The sequence below is a fragment of the Pan troglodytes genome, chromosome 20 (genome assembly GCF_028858775.2).
Source record: "Pan troglodytes isolate AG18354 chromosome 20, NHGRI_mPanTro3-v2.0_pri, whole genome shotgun sequence".
Classification (NCBI taxonomy): domain Eukaryota; kingdom Metazoa; phylum Chordata; class Mammalia; order Primates; family Hominidae; genus Pan; species Pan troglodytes.
Genome location: NC_072418.2, coordinates 32,858,954 through 32,878,388, shown reverse-complemented (window position 1 = coordinate 32,878,388; position 19,435 = coordinate 32,858,954).

Sequence of the window (19,435 nt, the reverse complement as noted above, 5' to 3'; positions counted from 1 at the left end):
TCTCGCTCTGTCGCCCAGGCTGGAGTGTAGTGGCGCGCTCTCGGCTCACTGCAATCTCCACCTCCTGGATTCAAGCGATTCTCCTGCCTCAGTCTCCTGAGTAGCTGGGATTACAGATGCACTCCACCACGCCCGGCTAATTTTTGTATTTTTATTAGAGATGGGGTTTCGCCATGTTGGTCAGGCTGGTCTCGAACTCCCGACCTCAGGTGATCCACCCATCTTGGCCTCCCAAAGTGCTGGGATTACAGGCGTGAGCCACCACTCCCAGCTCTTTTTTTTTTTTTTCTTTTTCTTTTTAGATGGAGTCTCACTCTGTCGCCCAGGCTCAGCTCACTGCAACCTCCACCTCCTAAATTCAAGTGATTCTCCTGCCTTAGCTTCCTGAGTAGGTGGAATTACAGGCCTGAGCCACCATGCCTGGCTAATTTTCTGTATGTTTAGTAGAGAAGGGATTTCACCATGTTGGCCAGGGTGGTCTGGAACTCCTGACCTCAGGCTATACGCCTGCCTCAGCCTCCCAAAGTGCTGGGATTACAGGCGTGAGCCACTGCACCCGGCCATAGCAGACTCTTTAAGACAGGGGAAGCTGGAACTTATTCTGGTATGAGACCCATGTTCCTCAAGACCCATTCAGAGACAAACAAGAGAAACATGAATCAACCAGCTCAAGTGCAACCGAAATAACATTAGGCAGTGATTGGTTCTTGCTATCAGCAAGTCCAGGGACTTCAGGCCTGGCTGGATCCAGGGGCTTAAATAGTATTGACAGGTCCTTTCTTGGTCTCTGTTCTCCTCTGCTGTGGCTTCCTTCTCTGGCAGGTGGTCCCTGAGTGGTGGTAGAGATGCCATCAGCCACTGCAGACTTAACCTCCTGCCAGCTAAGGAGAGTCCTTTGCTCAAATGGGATCCTCTGTGGAAGTTGAGGAGGTAAAGCAGGCCCAGGGGAGCTGCTTTGGCTGGGACTGGGGGAAGCCCCTCTGCTCACTGGCTTCTCCTCCTTGGACTCACCAGTTGGCCCCTGAAAAAAGCAGTGGAAACCTGGAGCTCACCCCTATGGTCCCTGTTTCCCCCACTGCAGCATTCCAGCTGCCTGTTCTAGCACCCACAGTGACCCCGCAGAGCTTTCTCAGCTGTGATGAGGGCCTGGGCCAGGGCAGACCCACTGCACTTGCGGCATCCAGGGAGGCCCTGCCTGGAGTGGTCCTAGAAGCAAGACACACTCCTGCCTCACCCGGGACCAGGATTCCTCCAAGGCCCACACACCCCCATAGCAGAGGGGTTCACTTCATGCACCTCCCGATAAAGCACACACCCAGAGCTTCCATCCCACTTCCACTCTTAGATCCAAGAAACCACAGTGCTCTCTCAAGCAAGACCAGCTTACTCCTCAAGTATGGAGGCTCTGGGGACAGATGGCTGGAGTTGCTAGCTGTGTGACACTGGACACATTTCTTAACCTCTCTGTGCCTCAATATCCTTGGCTGTGCAGTGGGAGACATAATACCAGGGCTCTTGTGGGGACTAACTAAGGAACGTGGAGGGCATCTAGCGTGTAGCAGATGCTCCTGACATGTTAACGACGATCATCCTGGGCACAGCTGATCCTGAAGTCATGCCAGTCTGGGTTTTGGTTGCAGGTGACAGGAACTAACTCCAGCCATCTCAAACAAAAAGGGCTTCCCATTGGAAAGAGCCCAGAGGAATCTTCCCAGGAATTCCCAGGGCCTGTGGTCAGCCCTCATCTCAACAAGGGGCTCACACTAAAATATGTTCCGGCTTTCCCTTTGCAAGAGCTGGACTGGCGCGGGCTTGGGCTTGATCAGGCAAGGGCTGGCTGAGCTGCAGAGTGAGGACCTCTGAGATCTGTCCTGGAGCTGACTGAGGCAACTGGGGGGTGGGGGTTTGGGGCTGCCCCTGATGCTTCTGAGACAGGGACACCTTGCAGCCAAGGGGTACTCAGCCTCTCTGTTCTCTGTTTTGCCTCCAGGAGGGAGTGGCTGGAGCCGTGCTCTGGGTCACAGGGACATTAGTGGTGCCCTCGCTGTAGGTGCCCGAGGTGCTGAGTCCAGGGCCTTCCAGTGCCAGCTTCAAGCGATGGCCCTGCCACATGCCTCTGTGTGAGCTCACACAGGTCACTTTCCTCTCTGAGCCTCAAGAGTTATGATAAACCAGAGAAACCCAACCCCCCAGGAGAGGTTCCTTTCCTCCTGGCATCTCTGGCTTAAGACCTGCAGCCCTGGAAGCAGGCATCAGATTGGCTGGGCCCTGCTCTTACCCCCGCCATGTGGTAGACCAAGCAGTGGCAGAGTCAGGTTGGAGGCCACCCTGGTCTTTGTCGTGTGAAAGGGCAGTGAGAGGGAGTCAAGGGGGATCGCCCTCCTGCCAAGACTCTACCCATCAGGAAATTCCCCAAAAAGGATGCTTCTCAGGATGGAGGCAGGGGCTGGAGACCCAATATCACACATGTGCAATCTAGGCTGTTTGATTTTAAAGTCCTTTTTAAAAATTTTCTTTTGAGACAGAGTCTCACTCTGTCACCCACGCTGGAGGGCAGTGGTGCATTTCAAGGCTCACTGCAGCCTCCACCTCTGAGGTTCTAGTGATTCTCTTGTCTCAGCCTCTCGAGTAGCTGGGATTACAGGTGCACACCACCACATCCGGATAAATTTCGTATTTTTACTAGAGACAGGGTTTCACCTTTTTGGCCAGGCTAGTCTCGAACTTCTGACCTCAGGTGATCCACGCACCTCAGTCTCCCAAAGTGCTGAGATTACAGGCATGACCCACCGCGCCCAGCCTAAAAGTCACTTTTTCATCACTTTTTCATCCACTGATGTCACCACTGATGTCAGCTTAGGCTGACATCAATGTGGTGAGGTGCAGAGGGTATGGGCCAGGGGCTTTAAGGCTTGGGTCTTCAGGGGGTGGCCAGGGGTTCTTGCTTTGGCCCTTCCCAAGATTTCCATCTGTGAAATGTGTCTGTTCGGCCCAGCCTTCAGGGCAGTAGGATGGTCTGAAATTCTAGTGTTCATCAGGGTTTACGCTGTCTATCCTGTTTGTTTATTTTTGAGACGGAGTCACTCTGTCGCTCAGGCTGGAGTGAAGTGGCACGATCTCGGCTCACTGCAACCTCCGCCTCCTGCGTTCAAGTGATTCTCCTGCCTCAGCCTCCCAAGCAGGTGAGATTACAGGCGCCCACCACCATACCCGGCTAATTTTTGTATTTTTACTAGAGGCAGGATTTCACCATTTTGGCCAGGCTGGTCTTGAACTCCTGACCTCAGGTGATCCGCCTGCCTCGGCCTCCCAAAGTGCTGGGATTATAGGCGTGAGCCACCACACCCAGCCTATTTATTTATTTGTTTAGAGACAGGGTCTCACTCTATGGCTCAGGCTAGAGTACAGTTGCACGATCATACCTCACTGCAGCCTCAGACTTCTGGGCTCAAGCGATGCTCCACCTCGGCCTCACAACGTGCTAGGATTACAGGAGTGAGCCACCGTGCCCAGCCATACCTGGTGTTCTGGCCATGTCCCTACCCCCAACACTGAGCTTCAGGTTCCTTGGCCCTGGACAGAGGCCCAGTGAATAAGAGAGGGACAAGGCCAGCAGCAGGCCTGCCACCAAGGAGCCGGACAGTGCCCACCTTTCTCCTGGAACGTTAGACCCGGGGGAGATGGTGCTGAGGCTGGTTTCTTCCCCAAACTGCCTTCTCCTTTCCATCTGCAAAATGGGAATAAGACACCTGTCATCAGCCATTGTGATGCCACCGGGATCTCACGGCATGGCTCTGAGAGTCATTGAAAAGGGCACCAAGCTCAGCAAAGGTGTTATTACTATTATTATTGACCATAAAATACTTGACAAATGATTGCAGAGTCTGCCAGAGAGGAGTCTGCCTGTCTGGGGGAGATTTTAGGGCTGCTTTAAGAGTCTTTTGGAAGCACAAACCCCAGCAGAGGGAGCCGGCTCCATGGAAGCCTTCAGGAGCAGAGAGGCCCGGGGCTGGGAAGTCTTTGATTACCTTACATCTGTTTTTATGGAAACTTCTGGGAGCAGCCAAGGGGAAACGGAACTGTAAACAGCACAGCCGGCGTGGCCTCCCTACCAGATTGTTAATGGGGAATCGCCCGCGTGGCTCCCCTTGCTGGCGAGGGTTTGGCCCCTGGTCTGCAGCAGGAGTGATTAAACGATATGAGCACACAGAGAGCAAACCCAGCCACAGAAGACGAATCAGGGTTTTATGCCCCTCGGTTCTGCGCAGTAAAAGAAAATACCCCTGTTAAGTGCGAATTAATTGGCTCCTGTAATTGGCGCGTGGCGCTGCCTCTGGCCTCTTTGTGGGCTAGGGATGAGGGGATCGGAGGCCTGTCCATTGGGCTGCAGAGTCCCCACAGGCTGCAGGGCCTGGGAGCAGGGCCTCAGCTGCTGATGAATTGCTTCCTGTTGCTCTGGGAGGTGCCTGCTTGGAGGAGTGCTCGCTCCTGAGCGTGCAGCAGGCTTGCAGAGCTGGCTGCTGGCTCTCAACCTCTCACCTGTCAGCTGGGGGCAGTCACCCTTGTTCCATTTGTGTCTTGTTGCTGCTGGAGGCTGGATCCCAGTGAAGCACTGTGGGGTGTACACACACACACACACACACACACACACACACACACACACACACACAATTCAGCCCAGAGAGGAGGCGCCATGTCTTCCCAGTCCAGTGTTGATATCCTGGTCAGGCCACTACACACAGTTGTGCATGTTGTGCACTGCACAAGAGCATCTGGCCATAACCCATTCTGTGCTCCATTTACCATGCTGTGTACCTTTTGGGGACTGTAGCAGGCCAGAAGGGCACCTTTTCCTGAGGACACCTTGCCAGCTGGCAGGGACATGGTTCTGGTGTTCTGAACCCCAGAGCACACTCCCCACACAGCAGCCACACTCTGTTACACCCCCTACCCAAAAGCACCGCAGGGCCTGTGTCTGCACCATTCCTTCTCGCTATGGTGCTCCTCTCTCTCTGTGCACGCAGGTGGTGCCCATTCTTCAAAGCCCATGCAAATGCCACCTCCCCAAGCCCTTCCTCTTGAGGCTGCAGTGAACTCCTAAGCTCGGCCTGGGACCCCCACCGTCCTTCTGGAAACAGCACCCCCCACACATATGGATGCCTGGGGAAGCCGCCCCTCCCTCACTTCAGCCACATGGGTCAGGCAGAGGCCATGATCATTTAAACTGTCTCACCCTGCCCCTGAGACAGTCACTTGGTCCCAGAGGGCACCCGATGGAACAAGAGACTTGACTTTTTTTTTTTTGTGAGAAATAAGGGTATGAATGCCTCGGGGGACCTTGCTTCCTTCCTATTCCAGGAGGCCAGCCTTGGACAATTGAGGACTTGCAAAGGTGAGGCAGTCCTAGTCCCTCAGGCTGGTCCCTTCTGCAAGACCCTGTCATTAGACACATACCTGAGTTAAGCATCACCGTCTCAGTGAGCGGGGCTTATCTGAGGACAGGGACTGCCTGAGGGTCCAGAGAGAGGATGCGTCAGAAGATGTGAAAGAGGGTGACCATAGAATCCCAGCGCCCCCTCCAACCCAGGCAGCCCAGGGCAACCCCCAGCTTTCCCTCCTGCCCCGTGGATGTGCACAGCACGGCACCCATTGGAAACAGCACACCCCTGCAAGGGCCGGGCTGGAGCCGGGCCTGTGGGGCAGGGGCTGTCTGGGCTGCAGGCCCTCAAGCTGTCTGAGCTCTCTGGCGCTACAGGGGGTGCTTCTGAGGCTTCTGACGCTTCTCAGAGCCACAGGAAGATGGGATGATATCCACCCTCTCCCTGATCTGCATGTGGGGCTGCCCTGTGACACCCATCCGCCCCATGGGAGCTGAATGGAATGCACTGTTGGAAATTACAGGCTGTGTGATACTTGAAAAATGTCCAGTAGTAGGCCGGGTGCGGTGGCTCACGCCTGCAATCCCAGCACTTTGGGAGGCCGAGACGGGTGGATCACGAGGTCAGGAGATCGAGACCATCCTGGCTAACATGGTGAAACCCCATCTCTATTAAAAATACAAAAAAAAAAATGAGCCGGCTGTGGTGGTGGGCGCCTGTAGTCCCAGCTACTCGGGAGGCTGAGGCAGGAGAATGGCGTGAACCTGGGAGGCGGAGCTTGCAGTGAGCCGAGATCGCTCCACTGCACTCTAGCCTGGGCGACAGAGCGAGACTCCAACTCAAAAAAAAAAAAAAAAGAAAAGAAGAAAAAAAGAAAAATGTCCAGTAGTATCTACAATGTAGCAGATGTCTCCACGGGCTTCTCCATGCAGTCTGGGCAGCATTGCAAGAGGTCCTCAGCCTCTCTGTTCACCGATCCATTTCCGGGAGGGAGTGGCTGGAGCCGTGCTCTGGGTCACATGGACCTTGGGGATGCCCTCACTGTAGGTGCCCGAGGTGCTGAGCCCAGGGCCCTCCAGTGCCAGGTTCAAGCGATGGTCCTGCCACATGCCTCTGCATGAGCTCATGCAGGTCACTTTCCTCTCTGAGCCCCGAGGTCCCCATGACAATGGTGCAAAAGAGCTAATGTGGGAGAGTGCCAGCCCCCAGCACATACCTGTCCCTCCTTCAGGTGTGTGAAGCCATTCTCGCAGCTTTCAGGCCATTCATGGCCAGACAAGCCCTCTTCCAACAAAGTGCCCCGAGTGCAGGGAAGTGGAGGCCCGAGTAACTGGGCAGGTGGCCCCTCCTGGGTGAAGTCAGCTGCCCTGACGCCGGGCACCCACCCCTTTTCTCAGAGCCACAGGAAGATGGGGGTGATATCCACCCTCTCCCTGATCTGCGTGTGGAGCTGCCCTGTGACACTCATCCGTCCCATGGGAGCTGAATGGAGTGCACTGTTGGAAATTGTAGGCTGTGTGATACTTGAAAAGTATCCAATAGTATCTACAATGTAGCAGATGTCTCCATGGCCTCACACAGGAGTAGTGCAGCAGGAGTGCAAGGTGTGCTTAGCAAGGCTGCCTGGGCGCGGTGGCTCGTGCCTGTTATGCCAGCACTTTGAGAGGCCAAGGTAGGAGGATCACTTGAGCCCAGGAGTTTGAGACCAGTCTGAGCAGCATAGCAAGATCCTATCTCTTAAAAAATGTAATAATAATAAACAGTAGGCTCGGCACAGTGGCTCACTCCTGTAATCTCAGCACTTTAGGAGGCTGAGGCGGGTGGATCACTTGAGGCCAGGAGTTCGAGACTAGCCTGGCCAACACGGCAAAACCCCGTCTCTGCTAAAAATACAAAAATTAGTGGACGTGATGGTGCACACCTGTAATCCCAGCTCCTCGGGAGGCTGAGGCAGGAGACTTGCTTGAACCCGGGAGGCGGAGGTTTCAGTGAGCCGAGATCATGCCACTGCCCTCTAGCCTGGGTGATAGAGTGAGACTATGTCTCAATAATAATAATAATAATAATAATAATAATAAACAGCAGAGTGTCTGCCCCAAGGCTGTCCCTGTGTGGCACCCTGAACAGAGAGGCAAACTCCTGTGAAAGGCAGCAGAGCCACCTGCTGAGCCAGGTCATGTGGCCGTCGTCTCTCCGAGTGTGTGGCTTTGAGACACTTGCTGGAATCCCTGGGCTGAGAACTGCTTAGACTACTGGATGAGAAGATGGTCTTCTCCAGAGGAAAAAGGAGAAAGGCTTCAGCCTGTGCCAGTGATAGTGGCATGAGGCACATGGTAAATTCTAGATGCAGTCCCTGGATTATTTTCCTGTGGTCACCGTAACAAATTGTCACAGACGTGGTGGCTTTAAAACAGCAGATATTTGTTCTCCCATGCTTCTGGAGGCTGAGCCCGAAATCAAGGTGCCGGCAGGGTCGTGCTCCCCCTGGAGGCTCCAGGGGGGAATCCCTCCTCTCCTCCTCCAGCTTCTGGTGGCTCCGGGGGTCCCTGGCCTTCCTCTGCTGTGGCTGCGTCATTCCACTTTCTGCCTCTGTCTTCACAAGGCCTTCTTCTCTGTTTGCGTGTCTCTGTCTCTAACCAAATTCCCCTCTCCATAGGAGTTGATCCAACTATAATTCCCCTCAATCCAATCCACCGGTCATTGGATTTAGAAAGCACCCTAATCAAGTATGACCCCACTGCATCTTGATTACATCTGCAAAGACGCTATTTCCAAATAAGGCCACAGTCACAGGTACTGGGGGTCAGGACTTCCATATATCTTTCTGGAGGACACACTTCAACCCACAAGTCTCATCCCGGAGGCCTTCCATGGGGTCCAGGTAGGAGGCAGGGCGTGCCTCAATCTTAACTGAGTGAAGCTATGACTGCCATAGAAACCCAAGTGAGCAGGATCCACTAAAATGGAAAATTGGCAAGGCACAGGGGATCACGCCTTGTAATTGCTGCAACTTGGGAGGCCAAGGCGGGAAGACCACTTGAGCCCAAGAGTCTGAGACCAACCTGGTCAACATGGTGAGATCCCTACAAAAACTAAAACTAAAAATAAAAAGCCAGGCATGGTGGTGTGTGCCTGTAGTCCCAGCTACTCAAGAGGCTGAGGTGGGAGAATTGCTTGAGCCCAGGAGTTTGAGACCAACCTGGACAACATAGGGAGACCTCGTCTCTACAAAAAATAAAAATAAATTAGCTAGGCGAGTTGGCACACACCTGTAGTCACAGCCACTTGGGAGGCCGAGGCAGGAGGATCGCTTGAGCCCAGGAAGTTGAGGTTGCAGTGAGCTATGATCACACCACTGCACTCCAGCCTGGGCAACAGAGCAAGACCTTGTTTCAAAAAAAAACCAAAAAGTGATACAAACCATTATTGACTATAACCACATCACTAGTGCTTTTTGAAAAGCAGTCATACAATCTTGTGCCCGTGGTGATGGTACTAACTGGGTGTTTGTTTTAATCTAAATAGCCACATCCACCATGGAACCACTCCTTCAGCGAAACGTGTGCAGGAAGCGTGGGCATGAACTGCACTCTTGGTATGACCAACCCTGCAGGATAACAAATCACGGTCGATTACTTGAAGGGATCTTAGCTTGGTTTCTATTTGACAAATGATGGCATATTCGATACATTGATTAAGTTGTGACAAGGGAATTGATCCAACTATAAATAATCAAGAATATGGACTGTGGCAGGGCGCAGTGGCTCACACCCGTAATCTCAACACTTTGGGAGGCTGAGGCAGGTGGATCACCTGAGGTCGCGAGTTCGAGACCAGCCTGACCAACATGGAGAAACCCTGTCTCCACTAAAAATACAAAATTAGCCGGGCGTGGTGGCGCATGCCTATAATCCTAGCTACTCGGGAGGCTGAGGTAGGAGAATCACTTGAACCCTGGAGGGGGAGGTTGCAGTAAGGCGAGATGGTGCCGTTGCACTCCAGGTTAAAATAGGGCAGGGCATGGGTGTGGGGGGCATGTGTAAGGGTCAGTGGGAGTCTGGGGTCAGTGTGTGTGTGGGTGTGTACATGAGGTCAGTGTTGGGGCTGGTGTATGTGTCCATGGGGGTTGTGTAGATTGAACAGCAGAAGCTGGAGGCTGGAGGTCCAGCATCAAGGCGCCAGCAGGTTCCCTTTCCCCCGAGGCCACTGTCCTAGGCTCCAGCCACCACCTGCTCACCTTGTCCTCACATGGCCTGCTCTCTGCGTGCACAGCCCTGGTGCCTGTGTGTGTCCAAATTTCGCCTTCTTAGGCCGGGCATGGTGGCTCATTCCTGTAATCCCAGTACTTTGGGAGGCCAAGGCGGGCGGATCACTTGAGATCAGCCTGGTCAACATGGGGAAACCCTGTCTCTACTAAAAACACAAAAATTAGCCAGGTATGGTGGTGCAAGGCTGTAATCCCAGCACTTTGGGAGGCTAAGGCAGGCAGATTACCTGAGGTCAGGAGTTCGAGACAAGCCTGGCCAACATGGCAAAACTCCGTCTCTACTAAAATTACAAAAAAAAATTAGCCGGAGGTGGTGGCACACGCCTGTATCCCAGCTATTCAGGAGGCTGAGGCAGGAGAATCGCTCAAACCTGGGAGGCGGAGGTTGCAGTGAGCTGAGATCACACCATGGCACTCCTGCCTGGGTGACAGAGTGAGACTCCGTCTCAAAAATAAATAAAAAAAAAAATAAATAAAGCAGATTATTTGCAGCCTTGACTCGATTTGAGCTCCTGGGGGAGGAATTTAAATCCAGAGAAGTCAAGGGGATTTTTGGTGGGGAGTGAAACAGGGTGTGAAGCAGGCCCTGCCTTGTCTCAGAGATGGTTTGTGTAGAGCACGGGGGCCTGGGATTCTGGATTTGCCCTAAGGAGCTCACAAGTGCACCCTGGGGGGTGTTAATATTGATATAGCCTTCCCCATACCCAGGAGGAAACTGAGGCTGGAGAGGGAGGTGGCTGGCTTGAGGGTGCACAGGGAGTTGGTGGCAGAGGTGGGACCCAGCACAACACCTGGCTCACCCACCAGCCACCCTGTTCCTTAGGAATGGTCATGTAAGTGGTGAGGTCAAGGCCACTTTGGGGGCAGCAGTTTGGGGCCCTGATCACAGACTTTCTCTTGTCACTGTTGTGTTTTCAGAGCAGTGGCCCCATGTTCTGTCAAAGGGGCCCAGAGAAGATTGGTGGGGGTGAGGAGTGGGGCCAGACCTCTCTGGGCCAAGTGGAGCCCCCAGAGCTTGGACACTTCTGGAGACTGAGGGTGAAGTGGGCTTCGTGAGTCCAGCTGGAGGAGGCCACAGGATGGCCCTGAAGAGGCGGCGCTGGGAGTCACTCTCACCCTGACACTTTCCGGCCGGGCTCCTGCTCAGGGAGGCCCTTGCACAAAGGTGTCTGAGTTTCTGGTGTCCTGGGGAATTGGAATAACAGAGCAGGGAGAGGAAGGGAGATTTTCCCAAGCCTGGGAGAGCTCAGGATGCTCCTCGGGATGGTCCTCTCCCTCAGGGCACCTCAGCCACTGGCCTTTCAGGCCATTCCCAGCTGAGCACTTCCTGACTCCAGGCCTTTGCACATGCTGTTCCCTGCCTGGAACTCCCTTCCTCCAGATGTGTACATGACTGCTCTCTTCTCCATGTGCAGGGGCGTCACTCTCCACTAAGCCTTTCTCTCCCCTCCCTGTGCATCACGTCACTTGTTTTGCTGTCTTCATAGGACCCATTGGCCTCCCCACACCTAGAAGTTCAGCTCCCTGGATTCAGGGATCCAGACTATTTCATTCACTGCTCTCTCCCCAGTGCCTAGAACAGCACCTGTGCATTGTAGGGACTCAGGAATTATGTGTCCAGTGAGTGTGACACGGGTGGTGGACGGATGGGCGGCATCGGCCTTGGGCAGTGAAAGGGCCCACTGGGTCGGGTGTGGCCATGCGCAGAAGCGTGCAGGGTCTCTGGCTGGAAACTGTGGCGGAAAGGAGGGCCCGGCTGCTGCTCAGAGGCCGTCCTTGGCCCCAGGCATTTTCCCAGAGCATCAGGGCCAGCTCTTTGGTCACTCACTCACCAGGGGACCTCAGGAAAGGTTCATCTGGGCCCAGGACCCGATTCTGTCATTTATGAATTATAATCCCCAGGCTGCCCTCCCCACAGGGTCGGGGAGGCTCAAAGAAGATCCAGTTAGTCTGGGCATGGTGGCTCACACCTATAATCCCAGCACGTTGGAGGCTGAGGCGGGAGTTCAAGACCAGCCTGGGCAACACAGTGAAACCTCATCTTTACAAAAAAAGATATAGCCAGGTATGGTGGTGCACACCTGTAGTCCCAGCTACTTGGGAGGCTGAGAAAGGACGATCCCTTGGCTCAGGAGAGCAAGGCTGCAGTGAGCTATGATCACACCACTGCACTCCAGCCTGGGCAACAGAGCAAGACCCTGTCTCAAAAACATAAGTAAATAAATAGGTCTGGTCTCTGACTGTGACTGCTCCGGGTGGCTCAGAGAGCTCCCACCTGGAGACGCAGGTTCCCAAGGAAGCAAGGACAAGGCTGCTCGTGGTGGAATTGTGCACCACGAACAACCGGAAACACCCCTAAGAGTTTAAGTCCCAGTGCAGTCCCTGCTTGTCCTTGGGATCAGCCAGCTGTCATCGCCGCCAGCCCCTTCAGCACCCATGTGGATCCCGGAAAGTCATCCCCTCTGGGCAGCTGAATTATGGCCAAGGGGTGTCCCCACTGCTGGCTGACACAGCCATGTCTGGTGAGTAAGGGAGGCCACGTCAGCCCCCATCCCTGCTGCCTCCTTGCTTTAGGACATGAGGGTATTAGTAGAATGTAATGGGCAAAGAAAGAGCTCCAGTGAGTGCCTTGGGGGAAAAGGCAAGAAAAGGAAGAACATATGTGATTCAGTACCAGGTATGGGGGCACCAAAGCCCCAGACGACAGTAAAATGTGTGTGGCTGTAAATGTATTATGTATCTATGCCTCTATCCATCAGTCATCTGTCTATCCATCTCTCTAAATAATCTCTATTTATAATCTATTTATCTATCATCTCTCTTATTTATCAATCAGCTATCCACCTATCCGTCTCTTTCTACCTATAATCTATCATATCCAGCATCTACCTCTATCAATTATCTATCTATCATCTGTCTACCTATCTGTCTATCTATCTATCTATCTATCTATCTATATCTATCTATCTATCTATCTATCATCTATATGTCTATCTACCATCTGTATAAAATTTAGGATACAAGTCTGGTAGTGACCCCAGCTACCTGGGCTGGGCAATAGTGATTACTCATACTGGGTGATAGTGGTCGTCTCTTGGAGAGGGGTCAAAGGAGGCTTCCACCTTACTGCAGTGTCTTTGTTTGTTAGAAGGAGGTTCAGGTGTCACCAGGGTGCACAGGCAATGCTGAAGCATACTGGCTCTCCCTGGGCCTGGGTCTTGGTGCCTGCTGGAATCAGAAGAGGGAGCGTGCATCTGTGCTGTGAGCATCGCATAGTACCACAAATGTCACCAGGTCTCAGTTAATTGGAGAATTCTGTCCAGGCCTGTGAAGATGGAGGTGCAGGCCAGGCGTGGTGGCTCACGCCTGTAATCCCAGCACTTTGGGAGGCCTAGGAGGGTGGATCACCTGAGGTCAGGAGTTCAAGACCAGCCTGGCCAACATGGTGAAATCCCATCTCTACTAAAAATACAAAAAATTAGCTGGGCATCCCAGCTACGTGAGGCAGGAGAATTGCTTGAACCCGGGAGGCAGCAGAGGGCAGAGGTTGCAGTGAGCCGAGATTGTGCCATTGCACTCCAGACTGGGCAACAAGAGTGAAACTTTGTCTCAAAAAAAGAAGAAGGAAGAAGAAGGAGAAGGAAAAGGAGAAGGAGAAACCACGGGCTGCAGGTGATTTGATGGAGTTGGTTTGGAAGCTGTAACAAATTTGCTGGTAATGATGCTTTGGTGAAAGAGGCTGTTTTAAAAAAACACTCGGCACAGTTGCTAAAAGTCACATTCATTAGGGAAAGGTGAAAACCTAATCTGCTGCCGGTGTCTGTGAGAGCAGTCACAGAGACTCCAGGGAGTGTCACTGCAGGGAGGAGGGGCCCTCCGGGCGAGTGTGTGAGGACAGCAGTGACTACATGAGCCCTGGGGCTCCCACCCCTCCCAAACCCTCTGCTGCCCTGAAGATGTGGGGCAGGGCCAAGTCTACAGTGGTCCACTCTGACCCTCTCTCCTTCCTTCTATCCTTGGTGATTTTACCAATACAACAGCACACAAATGTATTCTTCCAGAAAGTAAAGTAAAGACATTACCCATGGGTTTAAAGTTCTCTTTGATCAGCATCACCCAGTCCCCTCCACAGAGGTAGCCTCTGTCATCAACTGGACTTGTTGCCTTCCAGATATTGTCCTGCATTTGGAGCAAGGTTTCTCAGCCTTGGCACGGTTAGCATCTGGGGCTGGACTTCTCTGTGGTTTTTTTTTTTTTTTTTTTTTTTAAGGAGACTGAGTTTCGCTCTTTTCACCCAGGCTGGAGTACAATGGCATGATCTTGGCTCACTGCAACCTTCACCTCCCGGGTTCAAGCGATTCTCCTGCCTCAGCCTCCTGAGTAGCTGGGATTACAGGTGCCCGCCACCATACCTGGCTAATTTTTGTCTTATTAATAGAGATGGGGTTTCACCATATTGGCCAGGCTGGTCTCAAACCCCTGACCTCAGGTGATCCACCTGCCTCGGCCTCCCAAAGTGCTGGGATTACACGTGTGAGCCATCGCGCCTGGCCATGGGGCTGGACTTCTCTGTGTCGTGGGGGCCATCCCATGCATTACAGGACGTTCAGCCACAGCCCTGGCTTCTTACCCACTAGACACACAACTAGCACCCCCTACCTGGGTGTGACAATCAAAAATGTCTCCAGACATTGTCACATGTGCCCTGGGGGGCAGAATTGCTCCTGGTTGTGAGCCACTGCCCATGTGATTGGAGTATGACTTTGTGGGGTGGCTTTCCTAAAAAACAAAAATAAGGTGTTGGAACGTGCATGGCATTCTGTTCCAGCCCAACAGTTACGTTGTACAGATAGGTGTACCCCATTCTTCTTCACTGCCACATACTACTTCCTTGCATGGGTATCTCACTTTTTTTAGAGACAGGATCTCTGTCACCCAGGCTGGGGTGCACTGGCATGATCATAGCTCACTGCAGCCTCAAACTCCTGGGCTCAAGCAATCCTCCAGCTTCAGTTCCCAAGTAGCTAGGACTACAGGTGTGTGCCACCACGCCCAGCTAATATTGTTTATTTTTTGTAGAGATGGGGCCTCACTCTGTTGCCTAGGCTGATCTCAAACTCTTGGGCTCAAGGAATCCTCCTGCCTCCCAAGGTGCTGGGATGACAGGCATGGGCCACCATGCCCGGCTTTAATCAAGACTTTACAAAGGCTGGCGTGGTGGCTCACGCCTGTTATCCCAGCACTTTGGGAGGCTGAGGCGGGTGAATCACTTGAGGTCAGGAGTTTGAGACCAGCCTGGACAACATTGTGAAACCCTATCTCTACTAAAAATACAAAAATTAGCCAGGTGTGGTGGCATGTGCCTGTAATTCCAGCTACTTGGGAGGCTGAGGCAGGTCTCCACTTTCTGTCCCATTTTGCACATTTTGCATTTTGTTTTGTTTTGTTTATTTGAGACAGAAACTGGAGGTTGCAGTGAGCCGAGATCTCGCCTCTGCCCTCCAGCCTGGGCAACAGAATGGGACTTCATCTCAAATAAAAAGACTTTTAAAAACACTAGGTAAGCCAAGTAAAGCATCTGCGGCTGGCTGTCTCTGTTCTGGACAGAGCATGACATCACAGTTGCCATGCACACTGGGCACACTCACCCACTGCATCCCCTTCGATCCTCATGCCAGCGCTGCGGGGAGGTTTTTGTCGATCTTGTGTCTCAGTAGGGGCTCAGAGGTGAGGTCACTTGCCTAAGGTCGGGCCTGGTGGGAGTGAAGTTTGGAACTCGGGCTGCCCAATTCCCAGGCCCATGGGCTTACGAGGTGACACCACAAGAGGGAGTTGAGAGTTTCCTGGGGGCTTTTTGCTCAATTGTGTGCCTGGTCTGCACGCCCATCATGCTTCCTTTAGGCCCTGTGATCTCTGGTCAGCTGTACACCACGTCTGAGCCTCAGTTCGCCCATTTGTAGTGTACGGGTAGTGCTCCCTGGCCTGCGCACCTCAGAGGGCTCTTTTGGGCCCCCAGAGCTGCAATGCCTGAAAGCATCTTAAAAATAGCCCGTGCTGGCAGGGCATGATGGTTCATGCGTGTAATCTTAGCACTTTGGGAGGCCGAAATGGGTGGATCACTTGAGGTCGGGAGTTTGAGACCAGCCTGGCCAACATGGTGAAATCCCGTCTCCACTAAAAAAATACAAAATTAGTCAGGTGTGGTGGCGCACGCCTGTAATCTCAGCTACTCAGGTGGCTGAGGCAGGAGAATCGCTTGAACCTGACAGGCAGAGGTTGTGGTGAGCCAAGATCGCGCCACTGAACTCCAGCCTGGGTGACAGAGTGAGACTCTGTCTCAAAAACAAACAAACAAACAAACAAACAAAAATAGCCTGTCCTGTACTCAGAGAGGAGAGGCACCACCAGAGTCATTCACTTGGGATAATTCTGTTCCCATTACTAATCTGGAAGGAGACTTCTAAGGACTACAACCCTGATATTTTCTCATCCTGCTTTTCTAATTTTCTCCAACATCAGGCAGCTAGGGGAAAAGCCGCATTTTCAGATGCAAATTTTCCTCTGAACCACGGAAGCTTTAAAACCACCAGATGAAGTATAGAAAGTGCTTGACAATTTCTTTAAGAATCTTGCATTCTCTGGGTTAGAATATCACGCGTGAGGATATGTGTGTGTTGTGTGTTTTTTTTAATCCTGCTATCGCGAGCAGCAGGTACCAAAATGTTGATCTTTAATGTGTTAGTAAAACAGCATACATTTGAATATTGGCTTTTTCTGCCATCTGTATCAGTTGACACTGTTTTTCATACCAGCTTATTACATTTCTTGTACAAACATACTTTTGGGTGTCTCTGTTGATTTATGCTATAGTTGCTCTGGTATTTGTGTTAAAATAGCATTTTAAAACTTATAAAATATTGCTATTTATTCCTTCCTTGATTCTTTGCCATTTGACAAGTTCTGCAGTAGCGCATATTTCCCAAGGACTAAGTTTCTGGTCACGGTTCTCTTGAGGGGGCAGCAGGCTGGGGGCAGGCGAGCCCAGAATAGCTCAGGCTGGGGATCTAGCTGGGCACTCCTAGCATACTAAACTCACTGTCCCCCTTGGGTAGGTCTGCAGATTCCCCAGGGCTTTCTTCTTCTTCTTTTTCTTTTAATCTAAAAATTTCTTTTAGAGGCCAGGCACGGTGGCTCACGCCTGTAATCCCAGCACTTTGGGAGGCCGAGGCAGGCAGATCATCTGAGGCCAGGAGTTCAAGATCAGCCTGGCCAACCCCATCTCTACTAAAAATACAAAAATTAGCCAGGCGTGGTGGCGGGCACCTGTAATCCCAGCTACTCATGAGGCTGAGGCACAAGAATTATTTGAACCCGGGAGAAGGAGGTTGCAGTGAGCTGAGATGATGCCATTGAACTCCAGCCTGGGTGACAGGGTGAAACTGAGTCTCCAGAAAAAAACAACTAATAATAAAATAAAATAAATAAATTAAAAATAAATAAATAAAAATTTCTTTTAGAGACGGGGCGGGGGGGTCTTGCTCTGTTGCTCAGGCTGGTCTTGAACTCCTGGCCTCAAGTGATCCTCCCACCTCGGCCTCCCAGAGTGTGGGGACTACAGGTGTGAGCCATCATGCCTGACCCCCCCAGGGTTATTTTAAACGTCCAAATGATAAAAATAAAGTCAACACGGTAGGTCTCCCTAAATTTGCTCAGTTTGAAGACCTGTTATTCTTTCATTCTGTCTGCCTCCCCCTTTTGATGTCAAAATTTTATTTCTCCAGTGAATTGAAGAGGCTCTTGGATGATCGTCTATTTTTTCTCTCAAATGGCTTTCCTGGGCAAAATCATGAGCTGGTATCCCTATGTTCCTTCCCAGTTGGTTTGGGTGTACTTTTACTGATCTGCAAAATCCTCAAATCTGGGGCCCTCTTAAGAGGTAGAGCTAAGGTAGAGCTAAGGTAGAGCTTAGATGAGCCCCTCTGCTGGGACTCCATGCCGTGGTCTGGGATGGGGGCTCTTCACGGCCCTGGGGGAGGCTCTGTGGCAGTGAATGGCGCCTGCCACCGGCTGGTGCATAGATGAGGCATTCTGCCACTCTAAAAAAAAATCTGTGCAAACTGCTACAGACGGGAGGAAGAGCCGATATTCAAATTGGAGGCTGTTTTGCTAACACGTTAAAGATTAACGTGTTTTTATTGGCTGCTGCATACTGAGGCAGGATGAGTTTTCCTTCTCTAAAAAAGCAGAAAGAAAATAGAAGCCGCCTGTTTGGGGCCAGTGCGGGGGATTGTGGTGTGAGGCCCCCACTGCCCAAGAGAGCCCAGGGTTCTGAAGCGCGGCCCCATCTCCCGCTCTGAAGCCCTTGCCCTGTCTCCTGGTGACACCTGGCCCACTTCACCCAGCCTGTGCCTCCCCTTCCGGCTGTAAGCTTCCAATCCCCTTTTCTTTTTTCCTTTCTTTCTTTTTTTTTTTTCCTTGAGATAGAGTCTCGGTCTGTTGCCCAGCCTGAAGTGCAGTAGCTGGATCTCGGCTCATTGCAACCTCTGCCTCCTGGGTTCAAGCAATTCTACAGCTTCAGCCTCCTGAGTAGCTGGGATTACAGGCATGCACCACCACACCCAGCTAATTTTTGTATTTTTAGGAGAGACAGGTTTCACCATGTTGGCCAGGTTGGTCTCAAACTCCTGACCTCAGGTGACCCACCTGCCTCCGCCTCCCAAAGTGCTGGGATTATAGGTGTGAGCCACCGTGCCCGACCTCCAGTCCCCTTTTCTTAAGACTAAGTCCCCGTGTGATGACGGTGAGCAGGTGCCGGCAGCCATGCCAAGCACCTCCCCAGACTGCTCTGCGGGACTCTCCTGAGAGGCAGTCCCAGTGCCGCATTTTACAGGAGGAGGTGAAACCAAGGCACAGAGAGATGAAGTAACCTGCCTGGGGCCACACAGCAGGGAAGTGTGGGTGCAGAGAGCCCATCTCCCCACCTCTCAGCTCCCAGCCCACGGAACTCTCCCTCCCTGGACTCTGTGTGAGGGATCTAATTTTTATTTTTACAAAGTGGCTTACACCTGTAATCCCAGCACTTTGGGAGGCCGAGGAGGGGGGACAGGGCCCAGATCAAGTGAGGCCAGGAGTTCGAGACCAGCTTGGCCAACATAGCGAAACCCCGTCTCTACCAAAAATACAAAAATTAGCTGTACAAGTTAAGATGTCTCAGTTTCCTAATCTGTGAAATGGGTGCATTGGTGATTTCAGAGGTCCCTGCATGGTGGCTCTGGACTCAGATTCCAGTGGACACCCCTTCCTAGGATGGTCCTAGCAGTGCCCAGGTGCTCTGAAAAGGAGAATTCAACTGCAGGCACAAGTGTGGTGGTCGGGGGGTGGGGGCGTGTGAAGGCCCAGGTGACCCAAGGTAAGGACCCAGGAGTTTGAGACCAGCTTGGCCAACATAGGGAAACCCCGTCTCTACCAAAAATACAAAAATTAGCTGGGCAGTGGTAACCTGTAATCCCAGCTACTAGGGAGGAGGATCACTTGAATCCGGCAGGTGGAGGTTGCAGGGAGCCCAGATCGCGCCACTGCACTCCAGCCTGGGCGACAGAGCGAGACTCCGTCTCAAATAAACAAAACAAAACAAAACAAAATGCAAAATGTGCAAAATAGGACAGAAAGTGGAGACCTAGTCAGGGGAGTTTAACATAACAATAGTGATGGCAGAAAGCATAGCAAACAGAACTGACAGCACCCATCAGCCGTAGGTGTGTGGCGGGATTCCGGGCTGTCCGGAGGGAGG